Here is a 6,161-nt window from a genome sequence, read left to right as displayed (position 1 = left end):
AGAAGCTACAACCCAGGTACATTGGCCCATATGTCATTGAATGTGTCATTAATCCTTCCTTCCTCCTCAGGCCCGTCCAGAGGTGTCTGTCACGTTTGCATTGTGGTTAGTGTGGGGTGAAAAGCAATACAGTGTGCTGCTGCACTGCAGTGTGAGACATATAGATGACAAATAAGACTTTTTTTTTCAAATTTCCCTGGACATTTTGATTATCAGAAACATGTAAATGTCTACACTATTGACTTTTAAAACAAATTTTCACAGCCTATTAAGTTATTAATCATGACTCCAGGATTGTATTAATAATACTACCATATGTGATTCACCCACCTTGGTGACAAACGCAGGGAAATCCAGCACCAACATGATCTGCTCCTTTTCAAAAACATCCATCAAGAACAGTGCAGAAAAGTTGCACGAAGCACTGGTTTTACTATGCATGCGACAAATGTGAATGACTGCACAAACTTGTATATAAGGCCATTAAAATGATGATGTCACACTGCCCAGTGATGTCATGACCTCAAACCCATGTGGTGATGCCACGCCCTCTGTTTCCATAGCTGCAATGACACATCATCGGGGGAAATCCGAACACTGCTTGACTCTCTTCACAGGACGACAGTCAAGAGTGAGAGGATTCCACATGTTTCACTAAAACACAAATGTTTTCCGAAAACAAGGAAGCAAGCATAAATACATATATATATTTTTTAAATGGATAGCGATAATCCATTGCCATATGGTGTTCAAAGCCTGATTGAGTGTACGTCCAGGTCGGTGGTTATAACAGAGCCTGAAAACATCCCAGAATTTATAGAGGCACATCTCACACATATGACACAATTTGAAGGAGAGGACTGTAAAGATATTAAGGAGGTTGCCTTTCACTATCAAGAGCAATGGGGTAAGTCAAGAGTGGTTGACTGCTACTTATAAAGGGAATAAAAAAAAAACAGTCCTACAGTACATTCAGCAACCCACTAATGCAGACTGACTCACCACCACACAAATAAATCACCTGAAATGGCAAACAAGTGTTCGGAAAAATGTGTTTGTTGCCGCAGTGCTGAATGCCCCTCATTTTAATGATTGTTTATTGTTCAAAATCTAGCCACAATTCTGGAATTAACCGTGAATTGATTTGAATTTACTAAAGGCACTAAATTCATCACACAGAGACTTAATACTCAAAATATGTAATTGCCCCCGAGTAACGTATTCATTGGCACGTGCTGCTAAATGTAATGGTAAGGGTAATGGTTTAATTTCATTTGAACATGCATCGGATTACAATTGAATGCATCCCATAATCAGTTCACAGTTCCACATGTCCAAAAGGAGTAGGAAGAAGCAAAGCTTATTAAATCCTACCCCTCCATCTGGTACTTGTACAATCAGTAACTGTTACATTTGTTCACTTCCTGCTTTCCTAATATAGTTTAAGTTAAATTCACCTAAATAGTTAGGAAGCACTTCAAGTGGGCATGCCCGGAGGCGGGTCATGGGTGGAATAAATTAAAACGGACCGTTTTGGCAGGAAACACAAATCAAAGGAAATACAACTGGAATGGGTGCAGATTCTGGAAAATCTAGTTTTTTTTTATTTTTATTATTGTGTGTAGCTGCTCTATAGGACCAACTCAATACAAAAGGTTGAGATATATATATTTTTACATTAATGTAGATTAATTGTACATGTACATTAATGTATATTGTATTTAATGAATATTTAAAAAATTACAACATTCAAAGTTATTTATAAAATTATATTTTTATAATTATATTTCTAGCAAAAAAATAATTACAAATAATAATATTGAAATTGTTCCAAAAAAACCAATGCATACCCCCAAAAAATGCCTTCTCCCTAGGTGTCTGGTGTACTCTGTTGCTGACTAATCACAATGACATATTTCATGTGTTTTTGCAGGTTAACTGTTACATTTGTTCACTCCCTGCTTTCCTAATATAGTTTTATAGTTTTTTTTTATTTTTATTATTATTAGTTTTTAATTTTTTTAATTTTATTTTTGTCACGAACCGAAGTACGAGGTGATATGACCATCCAATGACATAATGGGTACCATAGTAAGTGTCAATATAGTGATATATATAGCACATCATGACTGGTTCAAGACTCTTCATCCTTGTATTTAGCAAATTTAGTAAATGTGCTGCATTTAGTAGGTGCAACTTATACACCGGTGCAGATCAGCTCAAGCAGTACAAAATGTGGTCTACAATTGTTTAATTGTCATGTCTTTGCTAGAGTTACACTTCTGGTCAAAAGGCAAGAAAACTGGAGTGACCCAAGAGAAAGAAACAGAGGAATCTCCTTCATTCTCTGTGTCAGGTACATCAACTGTGTCAGTCAAATGGAATGAACGTGTAACGAAATCAGGAATAGGAACACCTCAAGATGAAGAGATCCCAGAGGACCCTTCCGGACCGGTTACATCACCACGCAGAGAGACGACTGAGGCTGAAAGTAGTGAAATTTGGGATTCGCCTGGACCGTCACAATATGAACACATGGGCACATCAGAAGCACAACAGACATCTGCTAGAGACTCCCAATCCACATCAGTGAGAAGAAATGTAAACGTATGTGAATCATGGCAGTCCTCACCACTAACAAAGATCAGTGTGTCAAGGACAAAGGACATATCTGCTTCGATTCAGGTATCTGTTCCAGAAGAGACCTCTGGAAAAGGACTGCTTTCAAGCAAAAAGACCTTTAAATCTGAAGAAAAGGACGGTCCACTTCCGGAATCAACTCTACCTGAATCAGTGCCAGTTACAGATCACGTTTTTAGACCCGTACTTAAATTGCAAACCATTCTGGACGGATATGTTTCTGGACCACAAAGGCACAGAAAGACAACTACTGTTACAGCAGAGACGCCCAATCCTGCGCCAGTTCCTCATCAACGTGACCTGTCTGATCTGCTGCCAACAATAACTGAATCCAGATCAGAGACTACTCAATCTGGTAGAGAAGGAATACGCATATCCATTGAGACTGTATTACCCGATTTCGAGAATTTATTTGAACCACCACATGAAGAATGCCTATTTGGAAACGAGAAAGTAGAATCACCCCAGCAAGAGATGATGGTGACTAATATAGTAGATTTATCAGTAATGCCACTACCACACAGAGAGACCACCACGGAGGATGTATTCGAATCAAGGACCCCGCCACTACATGGGCAAATCCCTGTATCAGATACAGATCACAGTTCTTTACCAGTGACTTTTACAGATCGAGAGATCACTCTATCTGATCGAGCAAGCCTGCCAGAATCAGAATCATCTCCTCAGAAAGAGTCTGATTCAAAGCACTTATCCGAAACCGAATCACTTCATGAACTGACTGTGTCTCATACAGAGGACTTGCCACTACCACCACAAATCACTCTTTCCGATACAGACACAACCGGACCACAGCTATTACCAGAACAAGAGAATTTCTCTGGATCACCGCCTTTAAGACTAAAAGAATCCCCTTTGTCCATGACTGAGTCTTCAGGATCTGTGGCAAGGCTACATGCAGAAATCATTGTTTCTGATACAGACGACATGTCCGGAACACAGTTATTACTATATCGAGAGAATTTATCTGGATCACCGCCTTCAAAACAAAGAAAATCATCTTTGTCAGATACCGAGGAGCCAACAGAACCAACCCCACGGGCAGAAATAAGTTGGTTTGAGGAACAACAGCAATCTGAACAAGAGGCCGAGGTTCAGTATGAACTGAGTTTACCAGAAGCTGCAAAGTCACCAAACGAGACCTCTGTGTTAGGTCTAGAGTTAGGTCCAGATGTAGGGCCCATATATGAAGCTGCCCTACATTTACATGGAGGGATTACTGTATTTGATACAGAGGACCTAGCTGAACCAGTGCTAATTACAAAAGACATATCTGGACCAGGGCCACCGCATCAAGCAGAGAAAACTGTATGTGATACAGAAGACCTGACAGAACTAAAGAGCATTACAGATGATTCTTGTGAACTATATGCAAATATAATAGATTTAACCGGCACATTGCCATCAACTTTTGAAGGAACCACTGTGTCAGATACAGAAGACCTATCAGAGATGTTTTCAACTACAGAGCCATTTTATGGACCTGCCCAACATCAAGAGACATTGTCTGACATTGAGGACCTGGCTGAACCAGTACCAAATGAAACAGACATATCTGGACCTGGGCCACCATTACCACTGAAAGAGAGTACCGTGTCTGATTCTAACCTATTTAATTTACCAACAACCCCAAAAGATACTACAATGGCTGACACAGGCAACAAAACAAGCCAGGGACCATCCCAGCACAAAGAGGCCACGTTTTTTGACATAGAGGACTTACCTAAACCAGACACACTACCACATGCAGAGGTCACTGCAGATAGATCATCATATGAAGATACACATGTGTCTTATATTGAGCATCTTCTTGAACCAGTGCCTAAAGGTTTTTCTGACACGGAGGACATTTCTGATACAGACGTCACAGATCTAGAAGATCCATCTCAACTGATTCCACCACAACAAAGTATTTTGTTTTCTGAGCCTACTGTATCACGATCCGTGCCACAAATCGAGGACACTGCACAAGATGTGCCACCATCTCAAAAAGAGACTTCTGTGTCAGATATCAAAAGCATAGCTGGACCAATGCAAATGTCAATCAAAGAGCTTTATGATACAGATGATTTTTCTGGACCACAACTTCTGGCACAGGATGAGATCACAACATCGGCTGCAGATGATCTATCTGAAACAGTAGCATCACCACATAAAAAGCCCTTTGTGTTTGATATCGAGGAATCATCTAGATCATTGTCGCTGAAGACTTGTGAGTCTAATTTAGAGAACTTTTCGAACATTGGAGAAATATCTGAACCAGCGACATCATCAATAATAGAGTCAAATGTGCCTGAAACAGATGAACAAAGTGCATTGGTGCCATCGCCACAGAAGGAAACCACCTTGTCCATTGAAGAACCTTTGCCGTCAGCTTTCAAGAACACCATTCTGTCTGATACAGAGGACACATATGGAACAATCTCACTACCAGATGATGTAGTGGAACTGTCTGAAAACTATGTTTCGGATTTTGAGGACGTTCTTGAAGCAGTACCATCACTAAAGAAAGAAACAGAAAATGTGTTTGATACACAAGTCGTTTCTGATTCAGTCCCAAATACCAAATTACCACATGGAATCTTTGGCTCAGATGTGGAAGATGTACCATCTCTACAAAAAGAGACCATTGACTTTGATACAGAATGTTCAACTCGACCAGCGTTATCACTTCAAAAAGAGACCATTGACCCTGATACTGAAGATATAACTGGACCAATGGCATTTCCACAAAAATACACTGTTGACTCTGATGCTGATGATATAACTGAACCAAAGTCATCACCACAGAAAGACCCCATCGACATAGACACAGAAGTCATAATTGCACAAAAATATACAATTGAGCATGATACTGAACCAATTGGGCCAGTTTTAACCCCACAAAGAGAGAACTTTGAGTTGTATACAGAAGGCATTACTGGACCAGTACATTCACCCCAAAAAGAGACAATTGAGTCCGATACAGAAGACCTAACTGGACCTGTACCATCACCACAAAAAGAAACCATTTACTTTGATTCGGAAGACCTAAGTGGACTGTTGCCATCACCACAAAATGAGATCATTGAGTCTGACAAAGAAGTCATTGTTGAATTAGTACAACCACCACTCAAGGAGACTATTGAGTGTGATACCGAAAACATGAGTGGACGAGTGCCATCACCACCAAAATATACCACCAACTTTGATACGGACATAACTGGACCAGTGCTCTCCCCACAAAATAGTTCCATGGTTCCATCACCAGAAAAAGAGATAATAGAGTCTGATACAGAGGACATCACTGGACCCGGACCATTGCCACAAAGTGAGACCACTGAACCTGACAAAGAGGACATAATTGAATCGGTGCCATCAGTATCTAAGGAGACAATTGAGTCTGACGCAAAGGACATTACTGGACCACCACTATTACCACAAAATGTGTTTTTACCACAGAAAGAGAACATTTGGTTTCATACAGAGGACACAACTGGACTGTTTCTAGCACCACAAAGGGA

This window comes from Doryrhamphus excisus, linkage group LG17 (genome assembly GCF_037039965.1).
Source record: "Doryrhamphus excisus strain RoL-2023G ecotype Guam linkage group LG17, RoL_Dexc_Guam_v1.1, whole genome shotgun sequence".
Taxonomy (NCBI): Eukaryota; Metazoa; Chordata; class Actinopteri; order Syngnathiformes; family Syngnathidae; genus Doryrhamphus; species Doryrhamphus excisus.
This window is presented reverse-complemented; position numbering follows the sequence as displayed.